The sequence below is a fragment of the Lissotriton vulgaris genome, chromosome 5 (genome assembly GCF_964263255.1).
Source record: "Lissotriton vulgaris chromosome 5, aLisVul1.2, whole genome shotgun sequence".
In the NCBI taxonomy this organism is placed as follows: domain Eukaryota; kingdom Metazoa; phylum Chordata; class Amphibia; order Caudata; family Salamandridae; genus Lissotriton; species Lissotriton vulgaris.
This window is the reverse complement of record NC_141693.1, coordinates 1545086208-1545109938: the sequence shown is the minus strand read 5'-3', so window position 1 is coordinate 1545109938 and position 23731 is coordinate 1545086208. Positions and strand designations below refer to the sequence as shown.

The window sequence follows — 23731 nt, the reverse complement described above, 5'->3', positions numbered from 1 at the left end:
AAAATTTATATATTTATTACATGCTTCCGCTCAGAAGCTTATGAGGTATTAGGAACTTTGAAATGGTACCATTTTACTTCTGTACTCTCCGGACTCATGTTGGTGTTCTGAAACTACAAAGTAGATTTTTAAACACCTATCTTTGTCAGATGCAACTTTGACCCGGCAGAAGATATTCCTTTGGAAAAAATGATTTGAATTGGATTGGTGTAACTGTTGTTTCTAGAGGTGGTGACAGGCTTTCAGCTACTTGAATAGGGCAAGGCAGGATTCATGAAACGTATACAACCTTTGAGCGTGTGTAAATTGGCATATCCAGAAAGGAGCAGTTTGTACTACTGTCAAAACAGTTTCTCTCCACTTCTGGAAATATCCAGAGCTATGTAAAGCATACAACTGAGCTTTAATCTCATGAAGAAAGAGGTTTAAATGAAAAAAAGAAAACAAAAGCTTATCGTACTGGTGACATTCTCATTATATAGATTCCAAAAGAGTGCTTTAATTGAAAGGAGCTGAAAAAACACAATGGGATGTAAACCTAAATAACTATCAATATCATATTTCCCATCCTTGCATACTACCTACATTATAAAAATAAGCACAGCAGGACATATGACCGCGTGGCCTAATGGATAAGGTGTCTGACTTCGGATCAGAAGATTGAGGGTTTGAGTCCCTTCGTGGTTGGTTTTTGCCAATGGACACACAACTCAGCTTTCCGTTCAGAATGGAAGCAGGCTCTTCCAATACTCTTATAGCCATCATGTTCTCATTCCTAATTATTCATGAAGTGGAGTACATACTGCACAGTCATTTAGATTGCATCTTCAGCCTAAAATCTTGTCCATGTTAGTGGCATTAAGAAGTGCTTCTATGTACACGCACTGAATATGTAATAGGGTTGCAGAATTTTGACTTGACAGAATGGGTTTTTAGGTTAAGGATGTGTAGATGAAATGCAAGGTGTGTAAGTATGTGTTCATGGAGTGCTTCAAGTGTACAAATCTGTATGATTTGTGCAGTTAAAGTGCTAATTTTGCCTACGAGAAAGAGAAGTACTACAGAAGAATTATAAAGGATTGGCACATTGGCTGCCTTTGCTGATGACACAGTTGGCTAATTTGTGAAGCATTGGTCTATTAAGTTGCAGAGTATGGTTGAACTTGGTTAGGAGACTTGGTGCCTGTTTCTGTGTCCTGCTGAAGACAAGGACGGCTTGATACCACTGTCAAAGCCCAGTTTATTGAGAAAAGCATCCAGGAAAGAAGAAGTGTTGAGTCGAAAGTGGTTCTCCTCCAATTTCTCTCCACTTGCGCGAAATGCAGAGCCTCCATTATAGCACAGAACAGAGTGTTAAAGTCGGGGATAGAAGAGGATGAAAATGGGAAGTTTACTTATGGAGAGAACTGAGAAAGTCCTGTGTGCAGACACCAGTGTTTGACGATTGAATACATTTAAATAATGCCTCTAGACTGCAAGTGTTCATCTGAGCCTCAGTGGCCTAATGGATAAGGCACTGGCCTCCTAAGCCAGGGATTGTGGGTTCGAGTCCCATCTGAGGTGAAAACCAAAATCCATTATTACTTTTCTTGAAAAATTTATATATTTATTACATGCTTCCGCTCAGAAGCTTATGAGGTATTAGGAACTTTGAAATGGTACCATTTTACTTCTGTACTCTCCGGACTCATGTTGGTGTTCTGAAACTACAAAGTAGATTTTTAAACACCTATCTTTGTCAGATGCAACTTTGACCCGGCAGAAGATATTCCTTTGGAAAAAATGATTTGAATCGGATTGGTGTAACTGTTGTTTCTAGAGGTGGTGACGGGCTTTCAGCTACTTGAATAGGGCAAGGCAGGATTCATGAAACGTATACAACCTTTGAGCGTGTGTAAATTGGCATATCCAGAAAGGAGCAGTTTGTACTACTGTCAAAACAGTTTCTCTCCACTTCTGGAAATATCCAGAGCTATGTAAAGCATACAACTGAGCTTTAATCTCATGAAGAAAGAGGTTTAAATGCAAAAAAGAAAACAAAAGCTTATCGTACTGGTGACATTCTCATTATATAGATTCCAAAAGAGTGCTTTAATTGAAAGGAGCTGAAAAAACACAATGGGATGTAAACCTAAATAACTATCAATATCATATTTCCCATCCTTGCATACCACCTACATTATAAAAATAAGCACAGCAGGACATATGACCGCGTGGCCTAATGGATAAGGTGTCTGACTTCGGATCAGAAGGTTGAGGGTTCGAGTCCCTTCGTGGTCGGTTTTTGCCAATGGACACACAACTCAGCTTTCCGTTCAGAATGGAAGCAGGCTCTTCCAATACTCTTATAGCCATCATGTTCTCATTCCTAATTATTCATGAAGTGGAGTACATACTGCACAGTCATTTAGATTGCATCTTCAGCCTAAAATCTTGTCCATGTTAGTGGCATTAAGAAGTGCTTCTATGTACACGCACTGAATATGTAATAGGGTTGCAGAATTTTGACTTGACAGAATGGGTTTTTAGCTTAAGGGTGTGTAGATGAAATGCAAGGTGTGTAAGTATGTGTTCATGGAGTGCTTCAAGTGTAAAAATCTGTATGATTTGTGCAGTTAAAGTGCTAATTTTGCCTACGAGAAAGAAAAGTACTACAGAAGAATTATAAAGGATTGGCACATTGGCTGCCTTTGCTGATGACACAGTTGGCTAATTTGTAAAGCATTGGTCTATTAAGTTGCAGAGTGTGGTTGAACTTGGATAGGAGACTTGGTGCCTGTTTCTGTGTCCTGCTGAAGACAAGGACGGCTTGATACCACTGTCAAAGCCCAGTTTATTGAGAAAAGCATCCAGGAAAGAAGAAGTGTTGAGTCGAAAGTGGTTCTCCTCCAATTTCTCTCCTCTTGCTCGAAATGCAGAGCCTCCATTATAGCACAGAACAGAGTGTTAAAGTCGGGGATGGAAGAGGATGAAAATGGGAAGTTTACTTATGGAGAGAACTGAGAAATGTCCTGTGTGCAGACACCAGTGTTTGACGATTGAATACATTTATATAATGCCTCTAGCGTGCAAGTGTTCATCTGTGCCTCAGTGGCCTAATGGATAAGGCACTGGCCTCCTAAGCCAGGGATTGTGGGTTCGAGTCCTATCTGAGGTGAAAACCAATATCCACTATTACTTTTCTAGAAAAATGTATATATTTATTACATGCTTCCGCTCAGAAGCTTATGAGGTATTAGGAACTTTGAAATGGTACCATTTTACTTCTGTACTCTTCAGGGTCATGTTGATGTTCTGAAACTACAAAGTAGATTTTTAAACACCTATCTTTGTCGGATACAACTTTGACCCGTCAGAAGATATTCCTTTGGAAAAAATGATTTGAATTGGATTGGTGTAACTGTTGTTTCTAGAGGTGGTGACAGGCTTTCAGCTACTTGAATAGGGCAAGTCAGGATTCATGAAACGTGTACAACCTTTGAGCGTGTGTAAATTGGCATATCCAGAAAGGAGCAGTTTGTACTACTGTCTAAACAGTTTCTCTACCCTTCTGGAAAAATCCAGAGCTATGTAAAGCATACAACTGAGCTTTAATCTCATGAAGAAAGAGGTTTAAATGCAAAAAAGAAAACAAAAGCTTATGGAAAGGGGCGACCACTCGGTCCCCCCGAACGTATGGCAGAGTACCTCGATCCCCCCGGGAAGCCATTTTGGGCGGGAGGCGCGTCTCGGCTGGTATGCCCGAAGCGGCGTAGCCGGGGCGCGCTCTGTCCCGCCCTAGAGTGGGCTGGCCTAGACACTGACGCGGCTGGCCACGCCCTCGGGGCAGGCAGGGGCGGGTTTACGCCCGCCCTGAAGACGGATAAAAAGGGACGCAAGACCAGAAGACATCCTCTTGTTCCTGTGCTCTGAAGCTGCACCCCCTCGCTGCACGTGAGCTCGAGACGGAACGAAGAGCCAATTTTGAGCGTTGTAATCTTTCTTTTGTCTTACAGATACTCTGTCGGAGAAATGCCCAAGAAAGGCGGGAAGAGAATGACGACCGAACAGATGGTTCGGGTTCTCATGAAGGAGATGACTGAGCTGAAGAAGCGGGTGGCGGAGAGAGACGGGGAAGGGGGGCCGGAGCGTCCGTCGGCTGGAGCAGCTCCGGGAGGAAGAGCCAAGAGGCCAAGGAGGGGACCAGCTGGGGGAGACGCCCCGGTTCCCTGTACCCCGCTCGAAGCGCCAACCCCAGTACCGGCGGAGGGGAATCCGATTCCTGTGGTGGTCACCCCGGTGTCCAAGGAGGATATGCCGCCCGAGCTGGCAGCACAACTTGCAGCGTGGTTGGGCGACAGTAGTGAGGGCGCCACGGCTGCCGAGGCCCAGGCGCTGATGAAGCAATTGCGCGAGAAACGGGATGCAGCCAAGGTGTCCGCGCCGGCTGCAGTAGTCGACAAGCCACAAGGGACGATTGCGACCGCAGATGCAGCGTCCGGTGCAGGTAAGCGGCCATTGCCGATTGCGAGGGATGAGTCAGCACCCTCTCGTAGAGAAAGGTTGGGTCAACATGTGCCTTTGGCAATTAAGGAGAAGATTTGGGCGGGGGAATATGTGAACATCTTCTCGTTGCTTGTTGATCATTATGAGGTGGAGCATGTTAAGGGTCAGAAAGATCTTATGCATCCGAGTGTTTGGCGGGCAAAAATGGCTGCCTTCAAGGTAAATGAGACTATCGGCAATTGGGGCAATGCATGGGGAATTTTTACGTCGATCTTGGGGGAACGTAGGCCCGAGTTGCTTTCCGAGTTGCCGACCTATCAGTCACGAATCATGGGGTACTCGACATCACACCAGGGTAATCATTGGTTCTGCTATGATAATCTTTTTAGAAAGGCAAAAGAGCATAATAAAAGCTTAACCTGGGATTGTTATGATTCTTTGACATGGGATAAAATGAAGGAGACAGGTATGTTGAAAATGCCATTGGTAGGAAGTAATGTTGGCGAATCCTCCCGCCAATATGGGGGGACGCCCTTTCGGTCAGGTACGAGTACCGACGATCACTCGAGACCTGCCGGCAATACAGGAAAAAGGGGGTTCTGCTTCAATTTCAACAGAGGTAAATGTACCAGGCCCCAGGGGTCGTGTAAATTTAAACATGAATGTAGTAGGTGCGGGTCGTCCAATCCTGAGTCCACGTGCAGAGCCAAAACGGGTGATAACGGGGGGAGAGGAGGCGCCAAACAGGTCTAACGTAGTCCGAGGGGCGCCTTTACCTACCCCGATTGATACCTTGGCGATGATTCCCTGGCTCAGTGAATACCCGGATCGTACTTCTGCTGGGGTGCTGCGGAACGGATTTTCGTATGGTTTCCGCATCCCGGTAGGGGACTTTCAGGGTGTGGAGAAGTGTAAAAATCAACTTTCCGTCCTGCAGCATACGACCGTGGTTCAGGATAAGATCCGGAAAGAGGTTACTCGAGGTCGGGTCGCCGGCCCGTTTAGTATACCCCCGGTACAGGATTTTGTTTGTTCTCCTTTAGGGGTGGTCCCCAAGAAGGACCCAGGTGAGTTCCGACTGATTCATAATTTGTCAGCTCCACGTGGTCTTTCTGTAAACGATGCAATAGATCCGGAAGTGTGTTCGGTGCGGTACGCATCCTTCGATGAGGCCGTAGCCATTTTGAATCGCCTGGGGCCCGGGGCGCTGATGGCGAAGTCAGATATCGAGTCAGCGTTCCGGTTGCTCCCGGTACACCCAGACGACCAGCGTCTCCTAGGTTTCATGTTTCAGGGTTATTATTACATGGATAGGTGTATGCCGATGGGGTGCTCTATATCTTGTGCCTATTTCGAGAAATTCAGTAGTTTTCTACAATGGGTCTTCACAAAGAAGACGGGTTTCCAACATGTAATGCATTACCTTGATGATTTTCTGTTCCTTGGGGCAGCCGGGGATCTCGAATGTGGCCGGGCCTTGGCCGAATTTTGTGTATTGATGAAGCAGTTTGGTGTGCCATTGGCACCAGGTAAGACGGTGGGTCCTGCGACTTGCCTCGAGTTTCTGGGGATCGAGTTAGACTCCAGGGAGGGTTGTTTTCGTTTGCCAACTGACAAAGTGTGGAAGTTCAGGGCAGCCCTGCAAGTGTGTCTAAATGGATCTAAAGTTACGCTGCATCAATTACAGCAGTTGGTGGGACAGTTGAATTTTGCCCTGAGAGTTATACCGATGGCCCGCCCCTTTTCTCGTTCAATTGCCCAAGCTATGGTCGGCCTAAAGGAGGGCCATCATCGCACGAGACTAGCGGCTGAGGTCCGCCAGGACGTGCGTATTTGGTTGGCATTTCTGGCGGACTTTAATGGTCGAGTCATCTGGAACAAACCAGCCGTGTCCTCTGAAGAGCTGGGGCTATGGACAGATTCAGCAGGTAGCATAGGTTTTGGTGCCATCTTCGGCACAAAATGGTCGGCACAAAGGTGGCCGACATGGTGGCATGACAATGGTCTGACAAGTAATATTGCTTTCCTGGAACTTTTCCCCATTTTGGTGGCCCTGAGAACCTGGCCAGAAGGGTTCAAAGATCACTCTGTGATATTTTGGTCTGACAATATGACCGTGGTCGAGTGCATCAATAGTCAGGCAGCACGATGTAAACTGATTTTAAGACTGCTCAAAGAAATAGTTTTACTGTGTATGCAACTGAATGTGCTATTCAGAGCAAAACATGTCCCAGGGGTAATGAATCAGGCCGCTGATGCACTGTCTCGTTTTCATATGCAGGCTTTCTCGGGTTTCCTTCCCTCAGCGGACCCAGAGCCGGCACCCTTTCCCGAAGCTCTCTGGTCTCTCGGTGCCCCGAACTTCGTCACCTCGTGGGAGAGAGTCTAGCACCAAGGACGAGGAAGGCATATGAAGGGGCGTTTCGGTCCTATTTAGCCTTTTTAGGGACTGATAGAGAGAGGCTTTGGGGCCATGAGGAATGGGTAGTGAATTTTCTGATGTCCTTACGTAGGGCTGGGAAATCAGTGGCTACGGCCCAGAGGCATCGTGCTGCTATTTCCTTTGTTGCCAGGGCCCATAGTATCCAGGACCCGACAGCGTCTTTCGTTGTACAGAAAGCGCTGCGTGGGTGGCAACGCCTTGAGGGTCGCAGAGTAGATGAGAGGCGCCCGATAGGTTTGGATAGGTTGGCCCAGTTGTTGGCTACACTCCCTGCGACATGTTCATCTCAGTTCGAGGCGGTATTGTTCCGAGCCGCTTTTACGCTAGCATTTCACGGGGCGATGCGGTTAAGCGAACTGGTAGCAAGGAACAAACAGGATGTGACAGGGGGTTTGTGCCGAGAACACGTTCAGATCAGAGGAGAGGCAATGACTATCTCCTTTGTCAGGTCCAAGACCGATCAAGACGGGATGGGTGACTGCATAATCATACGCAGGATTCCCGGGTCCTCCATGTGTCCGGTAAAGTGTTTAGAAGATTACCTAGCACGAAGGGTGGCAATATGGGGGGGGACCTTGTTGAGACACGCGGACGCCACCCCACTGACGAAATTTCAGTTTCAGCGGGTGCTTGCGATGTCAATTGCCGCTGCGGGCTTGAACCCGGGCGAGTTTGGGACCCATTCCTTTCGGATAGGGGCTGCTACGGAAGCTACAGCCAGGGGTCTTAATGTTGAACAAGTGAAACGAGTGGGGCGTTGGTCCTCCAAGTGTTATAAGAGGTATGTGCGGTTGCACATGTTGTAAAGCTGTAATGATGTACTCACGCCTCTTGTTTTTGTTTGGTTTTCAGTTGCGCAAGCCTACGAGGCGGGGCGGACTATGCAGTCGACCCAACACCGGGCCAGCGGTCAGACATCACCGGCTGTGGAAAAGGAGGTGTGGGTCGTGGGCCACTCATACGTGAGGCGTGCCGCGGACGTATTCAAAGCAGGTGACATGATTCACGTAGCTGGGGAATACGGGTACAGGGTGTCCTTCTACGGAAGATTTACAAAAGGGGGTGGTGATGAACAGAGTGTCTGAATTGAGCAGACCACTCTTACCCAGTCCAAAGATCAGGGCTTGATCCATCACCGTTATTTATCTCACTGCCCCATCCCAGCTCAGAACCTGGCTATATGCAAATCAGTCTGTCCCTGGCCCAGTGCATCATGGGAACAGGGCAGACTAAACTACCAAGCCAATTCTTTACCAGAAAGGAGACAAGCTACCGGGGACCGGTTTCTGGCATTTCAGCCTCTTCGGCCCGGCTTGCTTGAATCCTGATGGAGCAGTGAGAAAGGGACTCATGTCTGAGTATACCCTGCCACACCTATAGTGGCCAAAATCGATTTACAAAAGGGGGTGGTGATGAACAGAGTGTCTGAATTGAGCAGACCACTCTTACCCAGTCCAAAGATCAGGGCTTGATCCATCACCGTTATTTATCTCACTGCCCCATCCCAGCTCAGAACCTGGCTATATGCAAATCAGTCTGTCCCTGGCCCAGTGCATCATGGGAACAGGGCAGACTAAACTACCAAGCCAATTCTTTACCAGAAAGGAGACAAGCTACCGGGGACCGGTTTCTGGCATTTCAGCCTCTTCGGCCCGGCTTGCTTGAATCCTGATGGAGCAGTGAGAAAGGGACTCATGTCTGAGTATACCCTGCCACACCTATAGTGGCCAAAATCGATTTACAAAAGGGGGTGGTGATGAACAGAGTGTCTGAATTGAGCAGACCACTCTTACCCAGTCCAAAGATCAGGGCTTGATCCATCACCGTTATTTATCTCACTGCCCCATCCCAGCTCAGAACCTGGCTATATGCAAATCAGTCTGTCCCTGGCCCAGTGCATCATGGGAACAGGGCAGACTAAACTACCAAGCCAATTCTTTACCAGAAAGGAGACAAGCTACCGGGGACCGGTTTCTGGCATTTCAGCCTCTTCGGCCCGGCTTGCTTGAATCCTGATGGAGCAGTGAGAAAGGGACTCATGTCTGAGTATACCCTGCCACACCTATAGTGGCCAAAATCGATTTACAAAAGGGGGTGGTGATGAACAGAGTGTCTGAATTGAGCAGACCACTCTTACCCAGTCCAAAGATCAGGGCTTGATCCATCACCGTTATTTATCTCACTGCCCCATCCCAGCTCAGAACCTGGCTATATGCAAATCAGTCTGTCCCTGGCCCAGTGCATCATGGGAACAGGGCAGACTAAACTACCAAGCCAATTCTTTACCAGAAAGGAGACAAGCTACCGGGGACCGGTTTCTGGCATTTCAGCCTCTTCGGCCCGGCTTGCTTGAATCCTGATGGAGCAGTGAGAAAGGGACTCATGTCTGAGTATACCCTGCCACACCTATAGTGGCCAAAATCGATTTACAAAAGGGGGTGGTGATGAACAGAGTGTCTGAATTGAGCAGACCACTCTTACCCAGTCCAAAGATCAGGGCTTGATCCATCACCGTTATTTATCTCACTGCCCCATCCCAGCTCAGAACCTGGCTATATGCAAATCAGTCTGTCCCTGGCCCAGTGCATCATGGGAACAGGGCAGACTAAACTACCAAGCCAATTCTTTACCAGAAAGGAGACAAGCTACCGGGGACCGGTTTCTGGCATTTCAGCCTCTTCGGCCCGGCTTGCTTGAATCCTGATGGAGCAGTGAGAAAGGGACTCATGTCTGAGTATACCCTGCCACACCTATAGTGGCCAAAATCGATTTACAAAAGGGGGTGGTGATGAACAGAGTGTCTGAATTGAGCAGACCACTCTTACCCAGTCCAAAGATCAGGGCTTGATCCATCACCGTTATTTATCTCACTGCCCCATCCCAGCTCAGAACCTGGCTATATGCAAATCAGTCTGTCCCTGGCCCAGTGCATCATGGGAACAGGGCAGACTAAACTACCAAGCCAATTCTTTACCAGAAAGGAGACAAGCTACCGGGGACCGGTTTCTGGCATTTCAGCCTCTTCGGCCCGGCTTGCTTGAATCCTGATGGAGCAGTGAGAAAGGGACTCATGTCTGAGTATACCCTGCCACACCTATAGTGGCCAAAATCGATTTACAAAAGGGGGTGGTGATGAACAGAGTGTCTGAATTGAGCAGACCACTCTTACCCAGTCCAAAGATCAGGGCTTGATCCATCACCGTTATTTATCTCACTGCCCCATCCCAGCTCAGAACCTGGCTATATGCAAATCAGTCTGTCCCTGGCCCAGTGCATCATGGGAACAGGGCAGACTAAACTACCAAGCCAATTCTTTACCAGAAAGGAGACAAGCTACCGGGGACCGGTTTCTGGCATTTCAGCCTCTTCGGCCCGGCTTGCTTGAATCCTGATGGAGCAGTGAGAAAGGGACTCATGTCTGAGTATACCCTGCCACACCTATAGTGGCCAAAATCGATTTACAAAAGGGGGTGGTGATGAACAGAGTGTCTGAATTGAGCAGACCACTCTTACCCAGTCCAAAGATCAGGGCTTGATCCATCACCGTTATTTATCTCACTGCCCCATCCCAGCTCAGAACCTGGCTATATGCAAATCAGTCTGTCCCTGGCCCAGTGCATCATGGGAACAGGGCAGACTAAACTACCAAGCCAATTCTTTACCAGAAAGGAGACAAGCTACCGGGGACCGGTTTCTGGCATTTCAGCCTCTTCGGCCCGGCTTGCTTGAATCCTGATGGAGCAGTGAGAAAGGGACTCATGTCTGAGTATACCCTGCCACACCTATAGTGGCCAAAATCGATTTACAAAAGGGGGTGGTGATGAACAGAGTGTCTGAATTGAGCAGACCACTCTTACCCAGTCCAAAGATCAGGGCTTGATCCATCACCGTTATTTATCTCACTGCCCCATCCCAGCTCAGAACCTGGCTATATGCAAATCAGTCTGTCCCTGGCCCAGTGCATCATGGGAACAGGGCAGACTAAACTACCAAGCCAATTCTTTACCAGAAAGGAGACAAGCTACCGGGGACCGGTTTCTGGCATTTCAGCCTCTTCGGCCCGGCTTGCTTGAATCCTGATGGAGCAGTGAGAAAGGGACTCATGTCTGAGTATACCCTGCCACACCTATAGTGGCCAAAATCGATTTACAAAAGGGGGTGGTGATGAACAGAGTGTCTGAATTGAGCAGACCACTCTTACCCAGTCCAAAGATCAGGGCTTGATCCATCACCGTTATTTATCTCACTGCCCCATCCCAGCTCAGAACCTGGCTATATGCAAATCAGTCTGTCCCTGGCCCAGTGCATCATGGGAACAGGGCAGACTAAACTACCAAGCCAATTCTTTACCAGAAAGGAGACAAGCTACCGGGGACCGGTTTCTGGCATTTCAGCCTCTTCGGCCCGGCTTGCTTGAATCCTGATGGAGCAGTGAGAAAGGGACTCATGTCTGAGTATACCCTGCCACACCTATAGTGGCCAAAATCGATTTACAAAAGGGGGTGGTGATGAACAGAGTGTCTGAATTGAGCAGACCACTCTTACCCAGTCCAAAGATCAGGGCTTGATCCATCACCGTTATTTATCTCACTGCCCCATCCCAGCTCAGAACCTGGCTATATGCAAATCAGTCTGTCCCTGGCCCAGTGCATCATGGGAACAGGGCAGACTAAACTACCAAGCCAATTCTTTACCAGAAAGGAGACAAGCTACCGGGGACCGGTTTCTGGCATTTCAGCCTCTTCGGCCCGGCTTGCTTGAATCCTGATGGAGCAGTGAGAAAGGGACTCATGTCTGAGTATACCCTGCCACACCTATAGTGGCCAAAATCGATTTACAAAAGGGGGTGGTGATGAACAGAGTGTCTGAATTGAGCAGACCACTCTTACCCAGTCCAAAGATCAGGGCTTGATCCATCACCGTTATTTATCTCACTGCCCCATCCCAGCTCAGAACCTGGCTATATGCAAATCAGTCTGTCCCTGGCCCAGTGCATCATGGGAACAGGGCAGACTAAACTACCAAGCCAATTCTTTCCCAGAAAGGAGACAAGCTACCGGGGACCGGTTTCTGGCATTTCAGCCTCTTCGGCCCGGCTTGCTTGAATCCTGATGGAGCAGTGAGAAAGGGACTCATGTCTGAGTATACCCTGCCACACCTATAGTGGCCAAAATCGATTTACAAAAGGGGGTGGTGATGAACAGAGTGTCTGAATTGAGCAGACCACTCTTACCCAGTCCAAAGATCAGGGCTTGATCCATCACCGTTATTTATCTCACTGCCCCATCCCAGCTCAGAACCTGGCTATATGCAAATCAGTCTGTCCCTGGCCCAGTGCATCATGGGAACAGGGCAGACTAAACTACCAAGCCAATTCTTTACCAGAAAGGAGACAAGCTACCGGGGACCGGTTTCTGGCATTTCAGCCTCTTCGGCCCGGCTTGCTTGAATCCTGATGGAGCAGTGAGAAAGGGACTCATGTCTGAGTATACCCTGCCACACCTATAGTGGCCAAAATCGATTTACAAAAGGGGGAAAGAATTGGCTGTTGTAGTTTGGTTTGCCCTGTTCCCATCATGCACTGGGACAGGAACAGACTAATTTGCATACAGCCAGGTTCTGAAACTGGGATGGTGCAGTGAGCTAAAAAACGGTGTTGGATCTAGCCCTGATCTCTTGACTGGGTGAGAGCTTTCTGTTTAATTCAGAGACTCTGTCCCTCACCACCCCTTGTTGTAATTATTTTTGTCCACCCTAAGCGTGGAAGGGTATTCTCAGATGTGAGACCCTTGCTCATTGCACCATCAGGATTCAAGCAAACCGGGCCGAAGACGGCTGTAATGCCAGAAACCGGTCCCCGGGAGCTTGTTTCCTTCCCAGTGAAAGAATTGGCTGTTGTAGTTTGGTTTGCCCTGTTCCCATCATGCACTGGGACAGGAACAGACTAATTTGCATACAGCCAGGTTCTGAAACTGGGATGGTGCAGTGAGCTAAAAAACGGTGTTGGATCTAGCCCTGATCTCTTGACTGGGTGAGAGCTTTCTGTTTAATTCAGAGACTCTGTCCCTCACCACCCCTTGTTGTAATTACTTCTACGGAAGAGGCGGTCTCTGTATTGACCAGTTTCAAGCATATTTTGAGGATTTGTTAGGGCGGACGAGGTCACCGCCGTCTATAGTCATAGTACATTTAGGGGGCAATGATTTGGTCACCACCGGTAGACGACTTCTCCTGGAGGCAATGCTTTCCACTGTAAGTTGGTTGGCGAGGAGAGTTCCGGGGTGCACTATTGCGTGGTCCCATATGATCCCACGAAAGGTGTGGCGGGGGGCTATTTCTATTCCTGCTTTGAATCAGTCTGTTAGAAAGCTTAATAACAAAGTGAGTAGGTTGTTCCGTTCCGGGACATTGCTCTATTCCGCATGGCTGTATTAATGATGACAGTATGTATTCGGGGGATGGTGTGCATTTGTCTCGGGTGGGGAATGAGTTACTCATAGGAGACTTCTTAGCATGGTTAAAAAACGTTAAAGCATGACCTTTAGGTAGGAGTTTTTTGGGGGTCCGGATAGCCGGTCAACTATCCGGCCTGTGGCGGTAAGGTCATGATCGGTGAGCAGTAATTGGAAGATCCCTATGAGTGGGCGTCACCCAACACGGATGGGAGCGCTCGGGAGAGGTGGCCTTTGGCCCCTCAACGGGGAGGCGGTCCCTTCTAAGGATGGGCCGCCGGAAGGAAAGGAAAGGCGGTCAAGGCCCCTTCCTGTGTAGGAGGGGTTACAGCCCCCTCCTGGGGAATTTCCCGGGGCCAGTGACGTCTGCGACGGCAGATGTGGTAAGTTGTGTGGGGTTTGGGGGGAGGTCTACGCTACCTTCTAGATACTCACACGAGTCCTCGAACGACCTTTAAGTGGCGTCGAGTTTATTGGGGCCCCCGTCAAGTCAAGGGAAATTGGTAGTTGCACTTGAGGTACGCCTCAGTGCTGTCGCCCCTCCCAAGTGGGGGGGGGTATTTCTGGTTAGGGATCTTGACACCGGTTACGACCTTGCCGTTGGCCCTTAAACGCTAGGATGTACAATTTCAATATTTCAAGAAAATGTTTTGTAGGTTGTTAGTTCGGCTAGGAGAACCTCTGTATTAGAGAATCTGTTAAGGTTAGCCAAACATCGCAATGTGGTAATGAAATTGTACATTAATATGAAACTGTTTAATGTTTTAATTTTTTGTTTTAATAAATACGGCCGGGGAGGGTCACTCCCTCCCTCTTCCAAAAACTTCAAGAACTGTTTCCGGTTTCCCTCCTTTGGGGATTGTGTTGAGAGGGGGAGGCGGGTATCTCAGCCATATGGAAAGGGGCGACCACTCGGTCCCCCCGAACGTATGGCAGAGTACCTCGATCCCCCCGGGAAGCCATTTTTCGGCGGGAGGCGCGTCTCAGCTGGTATGCCCGAAGCGGCGTAGCCGGGGCGCGCTCTGTCCCGCCCTAGAGTGGGCTGGCCTAGACACTGACGCGGCTGGCCACGCCCTCGGGGCAGGCAGGGGCGGGTTTACGCCCGCCCTGAAGACGGATAAAAAGGGACGCAAGACCAGAAGACATCCTCTTGTTCCTGTGCTCTGAAGCTGCACCCCCTCGCTGCACGTGAGCTCGAGACGGAACGAAGAGCCAATTTTGACCCACCCACCAGCCCCTGAAGACAGCCAGTTGTTTGTAATAAAATGGGTCAATAATTCTATTTCGTTTACAGGTTGTGGTATTATCGTGTTGATATTGAGTGTGTAATAAAGTTGGTCGATTTTATGTATGTTTTGTGATTAAAGATATTCGGTTTTTAGTGTCCATTTATAAGCATGCTTATTTTGGTCATAGTGGCCAATGTATTGTTTGTTGAGTTAGCATTGTCGTATTTTTTTTGGTCGGGCGGTAAGGTCATGATCGGTGAGCAGTAATTGGAAGATCCCTATGAGTGGGCGTCACCCAACACGGATGGGAGCGCTCGGGAGAGGTGGCCTTTGGCCCCTCAACGGGGAGGCGGTCCCTTCTAAGGATGGGCCGCCGGAAGGAAAGGAAAGGTGGTCAAGGTCCCTTCCTGTGTAGGAGGGGTTACAGCCCCCTCCTGGGGAATTTCCCGGGGCCAGTGACGTCTGCGACGGCAGATGTGGTAAGTTGTGTGGGGTTTGGGGGGAGGTCTACGCTACCTTCTAGATACTCACACGAGTCCTCGAACGACCTTTAAGTGGCGTCGAGTTTATTGGGGCCCCCGTCAAGTCAAGGGAAATTGGTAGTTGCACTTGAGGTACGCCTCAGTGCTGTCGCCCCTCCCAAGTGGGGGGGGGGTATTTCTGGTTAGGGATCTTGACACCGGTTACGACCTTGCCGTTGGCCCTTAAACGCTAGGATGTACAATTTCAATATTTCAAGAAAATGTTTTGTAGGTTGTTAGTTCGGCTAGGAGAACCTCAGTATTAGAGAATCTGTTAAGGTTAGCCAAACATCGCAATGTGGTAATGAAATTGTACATTAATATGAAACTGTTTAATGTTTTAATTTTTTGTTTTAATAAATACGGCCGGGGAGGGTCACTCCCTCCCTCTTCCAAAAACTTCAAGAACTGTTTCCGGTTTCCCTCCTTTGGGGATTGTGTTGAGAGGGGGTGGCGGGTATCTCAGCCATATCGTACTGGTGACATTCTCATTATATAGATTCCAAAAGAGTGCTTTAATTGAAAGGAGCTGAAAAAACACAATGGGATGTAAACCTAAATAACTATCAATATCATATTTCCCATCCTTGCATACTACCTACATTATAAAAATAAGCAAAGCAGGATATATGACCGCGTGGCCTAATGGATAAGGGTGTCTGACTTCGGATCAGAAGATTGAGGGTTCGAGTCCCTTCGTGGTCGGTTTTTGCCAATGGTCACACAACTCAGCTTTCCATTCAGAATGGAAGCAGGCTCTTCCAATACTCTTATAGCCATCATGTTCTCATTCCTAATTATTCATGAAGTGGAGTACATACTGCACAGTCATTTAGATTGCATCTTCAGCCTAAAATCTTGTCCATGTTAGTGGCATTAAGAAGTGCTTCTATGTACACGCACTGAATATGTAATAGGGTTGCAGAATTTTGACTTGACAGAATGGGTTTTTAGCTTAAGGGTGTGTAGATGAAATGCAAGGTGTGTAAGTATGTGTTCATGGAGTGCTTCAAGTGTAAAAATCTGTATGATTTGTGCAGTTAAAGTGCTAATTTTGCCTACGAGAAAGAAAAGTACTACAGAAGAATTATAAAGGTTTTGCACATTGGCTGCCTTTGCTGATGACACAGTTGGCTAATTTGGAAAGCATTGGTCTATTAAGTTGCAGAGTGTGGTTGAACTTGGTTAGCAGACTTGGTGCCTGTTTCTGTGTCCTGCTGAAGACAAGGACGGCTTGATACCACTGTCAAAGCCCAGTTTATTGAGAAAAGCATCCAGGAAAGAAGAAGTGTTGAGTCGAAAGTGGTTCTCCTCCAATTTCTCTCCACTTGCGCAAAATGCAGAGCCTCCATTATAGCACAGAACAGAGTGTTAAAGTCGGGGATGGAAGAGGATGAAAATGGGAAGTTTACTTATGGAGAGAACTGAGAAATGTCCTGTGTGCAGACACCAGTGTTTGACGATTGAATACATTTAAATAATGCCTCTAGACTGCAAGTGTTCATCTGTGCCTCAGTGGCCTAATGGATAAGGCACTGGCCTCCTAAGCCAGGGATTGTGGGTTCGAGTCCCATCTGAGGTGTAAACCAATATCCACTCTTACTTTTCTTGAAAAATATATATATTTATTACATGCTTCCGCTCAGAAGCTTATGAGGTATTAGGAACTTTGAAATGGTACCATTTTACTTCTGTACTCTCCGGACTCATGTTGGTGTTCTGAAACTACAAAGTAGATTTTTAAACACCTATCTTTGTCAGATGCAACTTTGACCCGGCAGAAGATATTCCTTTGGAAAAAATGATTTGAATTGGATTGGTGTAACTGTTGTTTCTAGAGGTGGTGACAGGCTTTCAGCTACTTGAATAGGGCAAGGCAGGATTCATGAAACGTATACAACCTTTGAGCGTGTGTAAATTGGCATATCCAGAAAGGAGCAGTTTGTACTACTGTCTAAACAGTTTCTCTCCACTTCTGGAAATATCCAGAGCTATGTAAAGCATACAACTGAGCTTTAATCTCATGAAGAAAGAGGTTTAAATGCAAAAAAGAAAACAAAAGCTTATCGTACTGGTGACATTCTCATTATATAGATTCCAAAAGAGAGCTTTAATTGAAAGGAGCTGAAAAAACACAATGGGATGTAAACCTAAATAACTATCAATATCATATTTCCCATCCTTGTATACCACCTACATTATAAAAATAAGCACATCAGGACATATGACCGCGTGGCCTAATGGATAAGGTGTCTGACTTCGGATCAGAAGATTGAGGGTTCAAGCCCCTTCGTGGTCAGTTTTTGCCAATGGTCACACATCTCAGATTTCCATTCAGAATGGAAGCAGGCTCTTCCAATACTCTTATAGCCATCATGTTCTCATTCCTAATTATTCATGAAGTGGAGTATATACTGCACAGTCATTTAGATTGCATCTTCAGCCTAAAATCTTGTTCATGTTAGTGGCATTAAGAAGTGCTTCTATGTACACGCACGGAATATGTAATAGGGTGGCAGAATTTTGACTTGACAGAATGGGTTTTTAGCTTAAGGGTGTGTAGATGAAATGCAAGGTGTGTAAGTATGTGTTCATGGATTGCTTCAAGTGTAAAATCTATATGATTTGTGCAGTTAACATGCTAATTTTGCCTACGAGAAAGAGAAGTACTACAGAAGAATTATAAAGGATTGGCACATTGGCTTCCTTTGCTGATGACACAGTTGGCTAATTTGTGAAGCATTGGTCTATTAAGTTGCAGAGTGTGGTTGAACTTGGTTAGGAGACTTGGTGCCTGTTTCTGTGTCCTGCTGAAGACAAGGACGGCTTGATACCACTTTCAAAGCCCAGTTTATTGAGAAAAGCATCCAGGAAAGAAGAAGTGTTGAGTCGAGAGTGGTTCTCCTCCAATTTCTCTCCACTTGCTCGAAATGCAGAGAGTCCATTATAGCACAGAACAGAGTGTTAAAGTCGGGGATGGAAGAGGATGAAAATGGGAAGTTTACTTATGGAGAGAACTGAGAAATGTCCTGTGTGCAGACACCAGTGTTTGACGATTGAATACATTTAAATAATGCCTCTAGACTGCAAGTGTTTATCTGTGCCTCAGTGGCCTAATGGATAAGGCACTGGCCTCCTAAGCCAGGGATTGTGGGTTCGAGTCCCATATGAGGTGAAAACCAATATCCACTCTTACTTTTCCAGAAAAATTGATATATATATTACATGCTTCCGCTCAGAAGCTTATGTGGTATTAGGAACTTTGAAATGGTACCATTTTTCTTCTGTACTCTCCGGACTCATGTTGGTGTTCTGAAACTACAAAGTAGATTTTTAAACACCTATCTTTGTCAGATGCAACTTTGACCCGGCAGAAGATATTCCTTTGGAAAAAATGATTTGAATTGGATTGGTGTAACTGTTGTTTCTAGAGGTGGTGACAGGCTTTCAGCTACTTGAATAGGGCAAGGCAGGATTCATGAAACGTATACAACCTTTGAGCGTGTGTAAATTGGCATATCCAGAAAGGAGCAGTTTGTACTACTGTCTAAACAGTTTCTCTCCACTTCTGGAAATATCCAGAGCTATGTAAAGCATACAACTGAGCTTTAATCTCATGAAGAAAGAGGTTTAAATGCAAAAAAGAAAATAAAAGCTTATCGTACTGGTGACATTCTCATTATATAGATTCCAAAAGAGAGCTTTAATTGAAAGGAGCTGAAAAAACACAATGGGATGTAAACCTAAATAACTATCAATATCATATTTCCCATCCTTGTATACCACCTACATTATAAAAATAAGCACATCAGGACATATGACCGCGTGGCCTAATGGATAAGGTGTCTGACTTCGGATCAGAAGATTGTGGGTTCAAGCCCCTCCGTGGTCAGTTTTTGCCAATGGTCACACATCTCAGATTTCCATTCAGAATGGAAGCAGGCTCTTCCAATACTCTTATAGCCATCATGTTCTCATTCCTAATTATTCATGAAGTGGAGTATATACTGCACAGTCATTTAGATTGCATCTTCAGCCTAAAATCTTGTTCATGTTAGTGGCATTAAGAAGTGCTTCTATGTACACGCACGGAATATGTAATAGGGTGGCAGAATTTTGACTTGACAGAATGGGTTTTTAGCTTAAGGGTGTGTAGATGAAATGCAAGGTGTGTAAGTATGTGTTCATGGAGTGCTTCAAGTGTAAAATCTATATGATTTGTGCAGTTAACGTGCTAATTTTGCCTACGAGAAAGAGAAGTACTACAGAAGAATTATAAAGGATTGGCACATTGGCTTCCTTTGCTGATGACACAGTTGGCTAATTTGTGAAGCATTGGTCTATTAAGTTGCAGAGTGTGGTTGAACTTGGTTAGGAGACTTGGTGCCTGTTTCTGTGTCCTGCTGAAGACAAGGACGGCTTGATACCACTGTCAAAGCCCAGTTTATTGAGAAAAGCATCCAGGAAAGAAGAAGTGTTGAGTCGAGAGTGGTTCTCCTCCAATTTCTCTCCACTTGCTCGAAATGCAGGGAGTCCATTATAGCACAGAACAGAGTGTTAAAGTCGGGGATGGAAGAGGATGAAAATGGGAAGTTTACTTATGGAGAGAACTGAGAAATGTCCTGTGTGCAGACACCAGTGTTTGACGATTGAATACATTTAAATAATGCCTCTAGACTGCAAGTGTTTATCTGTGCCTCAGTGGCCTAATGGATAAGGCACTGGCCTCCTAAGCCAGGGATTGTGGGTTCGAGTCCCATCTGAGGTGAAAACCAATATCCACTCTTACTTTTCCAGAAAAATTGATATATATATTACATGCTTCCGCTCAGAAGCTTATGTGGTATTAGGAACTTTGAAATGGTACCATTTTACTTCTGTACTCTTCAGAGTCATGTTGGTGTTCTGAAACTACAAAGTAGATTTTTAAACACCTATCTTTGTCAGATGCAACTTTGACCCGGCAGAAGATATTCCTTTGGAAAAAATGATTTGAATTGGATTGGTGTAACTGTTGTTTCTAGAGGTGGTGACAGGCTTTCAGCTACTTGAATAGGGCAAGGCAGGATTCATGAAACGTATACAACATATGAGCGTGTGTAAATTGGCATATCCAGAAAGGAGCAGTTTGTACTACTGTCAAAACAGTTTCTCTCCACTTCTGGAAATATCCAGAGCTATGTAAAGCATACAACTGAGCTTTAATCTCATGAAGAAAGAGGTTTAAATGCAAAAAAGAAAACAAAAGCTTATCGTACTGGTGACATTCTCATTATATAGATTCCAAAAGAGTGCTTTAATTGAAAGGAGCTGAAAAAACACAATGGGATGTAAACCTAAATAACTATCAATATCATATTTCCCATCCTTGCATACTACCGACATTATAAAAATAAGCACAGCAGGACATATGACCGCGTGACCTAATGGATAAGGTGTCTGACTTCGGATCAGAAGATTGAGGGTTCGAGTCCCTTCGTGGTCGGTTTTAACCAATGGACACACAACTCAGCTTTCCGTTCAGAATGGAAGCAGGCTCTTCCAATACTCTTATAGCCATCATGTTCTCATTCCTAATTATTCATGCAGTGGAGTACATACTGCACAGTCATTTAGATTGCATCTTCAGCCTAAAATCTTGTTCATGTTAGTGGCATTAAGAAGTGCTTCTATGTACACGCATGGAATATGTAATAGGGTTGCAGAATTTTGACTTGACAGAATGGGTTTTTAGCTTAAGGGTGTGTAGATGAAATGCAAGGTGTGTAAGTATGTGTTCATGGAGTGCTTCAAGTGTAAAATCTATATGATTTGTGCAGTTAACGTGCTAATTTTGCCTACGAGAAAGAGAAGTACTACAGAAGAATTATAAAGGATTGGCACATTGGCTTCCTTTGCTGATGACACAGTTGGCTAATTTGTGAAGCATTGGTCTATTAAGTTGCAGAGTGTGGTTGAACTTGGTTAGGAGACTTGGTGCCTGTTTCTGTGTCCTGCTGAAGACAAGGACGGCTTGATACCACTGTCAAAGCCCAGTTTATTGAGAAAAGCATCCAGGAAAGAAGAAGTGTTGAGTCGAGAGTGGTTCTCCTCCAATTTCTCTCCACTAGCTCGAAATGCAGAGAGTCCATTATAGCACAGAACAGAGTGTTAAAGTCGGGGATGGAAGAGGATGAAAATGGGAAGTTTACTTATGGAGAGAACTGAGAAATGTCCTGTGTGCAGACACCAGTGTTTGACGAATGAATACATTTAAATAATGCCTCTAGACTGCAAGTGTTTATCTGTGCCTCAGTGGCCTAATGGATAAGGCACTGCCCTCCTAAGCCAGGGATTGTGGGTTTGAGTCCCATCTGAGGTGAAAACCAATATCCACTCTTACTTTTCCAGAAAAATTGATATATATATTACATGCTTCCGCTCAGAAGCTTATGTGGTATTAGGAACTTTGAAATGGTACCATTTTACTTCTGTACTCTTCAGGGTCATGTTGATGTTCTGAAACTACAAAGTAGATTTTTAAACACCTATCTTTGTCGGATACAACTTTGACCCGTCAGAAGATATTCCTTTGGAAAAAATGATTTGAATTGGATTGGTGTAACTGTTGTTTCTAGAGGTGGTGACAGGCTTTCAGCTACTTGAATAGGGCAAGTCAGGATTCATGAAACGTATGCAACCTTTGAGCGTGTGTAAATTGGCATATCCAGAAAGGAGCCGTTTGTACTACTGTCTAAACAGTTTCTCTACCCTTCTGGAAAAATCCAGAGCTATGTAAAGCATACAACTGAGCTTTAATCTCATGAAGAAAGAGGTTTAAATGCAAAAAAGAAAACAAAAGCTTATCGTACTGGTGACATTCTCATTATATAGATTCCAAAAGAGTGCTTTAATTGAAAGGAGCTGAAAAAACACAATGGGATGTAAACCTAAATAACTATCAATATCATATTTCCCATCCTTGCATACCACCTACATTATAAAAATAAGCACAGCAGGACATATGACCGCGTGGCCTAATGGATAAGGTGTCTGACTTCGGATCAGAAGATTGAGGGTTTGAGTCCCTTCGTGGTCGGTTTTTGCCAATGGTCACACAACTCAGCTTTCCATTCAGAATTGAAGCAGGCTCTTCCAATACTCTTATAGCCATCATGTTCTCATTCCTAATTATTCATGAAGTGGAGTACATACTGCACAGTCATTTAGATTGCATCTTCAGCCTAAAATCTTGTCCATGTTAGTGGCATTAAGAAGTGCTTCTATGTACACGCACTGAATATGTAATAGGGTTGCAGAATTTTGACTTGACAGAATGGGTTTTTAGCTTAAGGGTGTGTAGATGAAATGCAAGGTGTGTAAGTATGTGTTCATGGAGTGCTTCAAGTGTAAAAATCTGTATGATTTGTGCAGTTAAAGTGCTAATTTTGCCTACGAGAAAGAAAAGTACTACAGAAGAATTATAAAGGTTTTGCACATTGGCTGCCTTTGCTGATGACACAGTTGTCTAATTTGGAAAGCATTGGTCTATTAAGTTGCAGAGTGTGGTTGAACTTGGTTAGCAGACTTGGTGCCTGTTTCTGTGTCCTGCTGAAGACAAGGACGGCTTGATACCACTGTCAAAGCCCAGTTTATTGAGAAAAGCATCCAGGAAAGAAGAAGTGTTGAGTCGAAAGTGGTTCTCCTCCAATTTCTCTCCACTTGCGCGAAATGCAGAGCCTCCATTATAGCACAGAACAGAGTGTTAAAGTCGGGGATGGAAGAGGATGAAAATGGGAAGTTTACTTATGGAGAGAACTGAGAAATGTCCTGTGTGCAGACACCAGTGTTTGACGATTGAATACATTTAAATAATGCCTCTAGACTGCAAGTGTTCATCTGTGCCTCATTGGCCTAATGGATAAGGCACTGGCCTCCTAAGCCAGGGATTGTGGGTTTGAGTCCCATCTGAGGTGAAAACCAATATCCAGTATTACTTTCCTTGAAAAATGTATATATTTATTACATGCTTCCGCTCAGAAGCTTATGAGGTATTAGAAACTTTGAAATGGTACCATTTTACTTCTGTACTCCCCGGACTCATGTTGGTGTTCTGAAACTACAAAGTAGATTTTTAAACACCTATCTTTGTCAGATGCAACTTTGACCCGGCAGAAGATATTCCTTTGGAAAAAATGATTTGAATTGGATTGGTGTAACTGTTGTTTCTAGAGGTAGTGACAGGCTTTCAGCTACTTGAATAGGGCAAGGCAGGATTCATGAAACGTATACAACCTTTGAGCGTGTGTAAATTGGCATATCCAGAAAGGAGCAGTTTGTACTACTGTCAAAACAGTTTCTCTCCACTTCTGGAAATATCCAGAGCTATGTAAAGCATACAACTGAGTTTTAATCTCATGAAGAAAGAGGTTTAAATGCAAAAAAGAAAACAAAAGCTTATCGTACTGGTGACATTCTCATTATATAGATTCCAAAAGAGTGCTTTAATTGAAAGGAGCTGAAAAAACACAATGGGATGTAAACCTAAATAACTATCAATATCATATTTCCCATCCTTGCATACCACCTACATTATAAAAATAAGCACAGCAGGACATATGA

At 45.5% G+C, this 23731-nt stretch overlaps 11 non-coding genes across 11 annotated transcripts; all 11 read left to right on the top strand.

Annotated features, from left to right (window-relative positions):
* Positions 1-1490: 1490 nt before the first annotated feature.
* On the top strand, positions 1491-1563 carry TRNAR-CCU (transfer RNA arginine (anticodon CCU)). The gene has a single exon. It is a non-coding gene; the product is annotated as a tRNA-Arg (tRNA).
* Positions 1564-2207: 644 nt separating this feature from the next.
* Positions 2208-2280, top strand: TRNAR-UCG (transfer RNA arginine (anticodon UCG)). The gene has a single exon. It is a non-coding gene; the product is annotated as a tRNA-Arg (tRNA).
* An 804-nt stretch (positions 2281-3084) lies between these two features.
* Positions 3085-3157, top strand: TRNAR-CCU (transfer RNA arginine (anticodon CCU)). The gene has a single exon. It is a non-coding gene; the product is annotated as a tRNA-Arg (tRNA).
* A 12604-nt stretch (positions 3158-15761) lies between these two features.
* Positions 15762-15835, top strand: TRNAR-UCG (transfer RNA arginine (anticodon UCG)). Its single transcript has one exon. It is a non-coding gene; the product is annotated as a tRNA-Arg (tRNA).
* Positions 15836-16639: 804 nt separating this feature from the next.
* Positions 16640-16712, top strand: TRNAR-CCU (transfer RNA arginine (anticodon CCU)). The gene has a single exon. It is a non-coding gene; the product is annotated as a tRNA-Arg (tRNA).
* Positions 16713-17356: 644 nt separating this feature from the next.
* On the top strand, positions 17357-17429 carry TRNAR-UCG (transfer RNA arginine (anticodon UCG)). Its single transcript has one exon. It is a non-coding gene; the product is annotated as a tRNA-Arg (tRNA).
* An 803-nt stretch (positions 17430-18232) lies between these two features.
* TRNAR-CCU (transfer RNA arginine (anticodon CCU)) lies at positions 18233-18305 on the top strand. The gene has a single exon. It is a non-coding gene; the product is annotated as a tRNA-Arg (tRNA).
* A 644-nt stretch (positions 18306-18949) lies between these two features.
* TRNAR-UCG (transfer RNA arginine (anticodon UCG)) lies at positions 18950-19022 on the top strand. The gene has a single exon. It is a non-coding gene; the product is annotated as a tRNA-Arg (tRNA).
* Positions 19023-19825: 803 nt separating this feature from the next.
* TRNAR-CCU (transfer RNA arginine (anticodon CCU)) lies at positions 19826-19898 on the top strand. The gene has a single exon. It is a non-coding gene; the product is annotated as a tRNA-Arg (tRNA).
* A 644-nt stretch (positions 19899-20542) lies between these two features.
* Positions 20543-20615, top strand: TRNAR-UCG (transfer RNA arginine (anticodon UCG)). The gene has a single exon. It is a non-coding gene; the product is annotated as a tRNA-Arg (tRNA).
* Positions 20616-22135: 1520 nt separating this feature from the next.
* Positions 22136-22208, top strand: TRNAR-UCG (transfer RNA arginine (anticodon UCG)). The gene has a single exon. It is a non-coding gene; the product is annotated as a tRNA-Arg (tRNA).
* The last annotated feature ends 1523 nt before the right edge of the window (positions 22209-23731 follow it).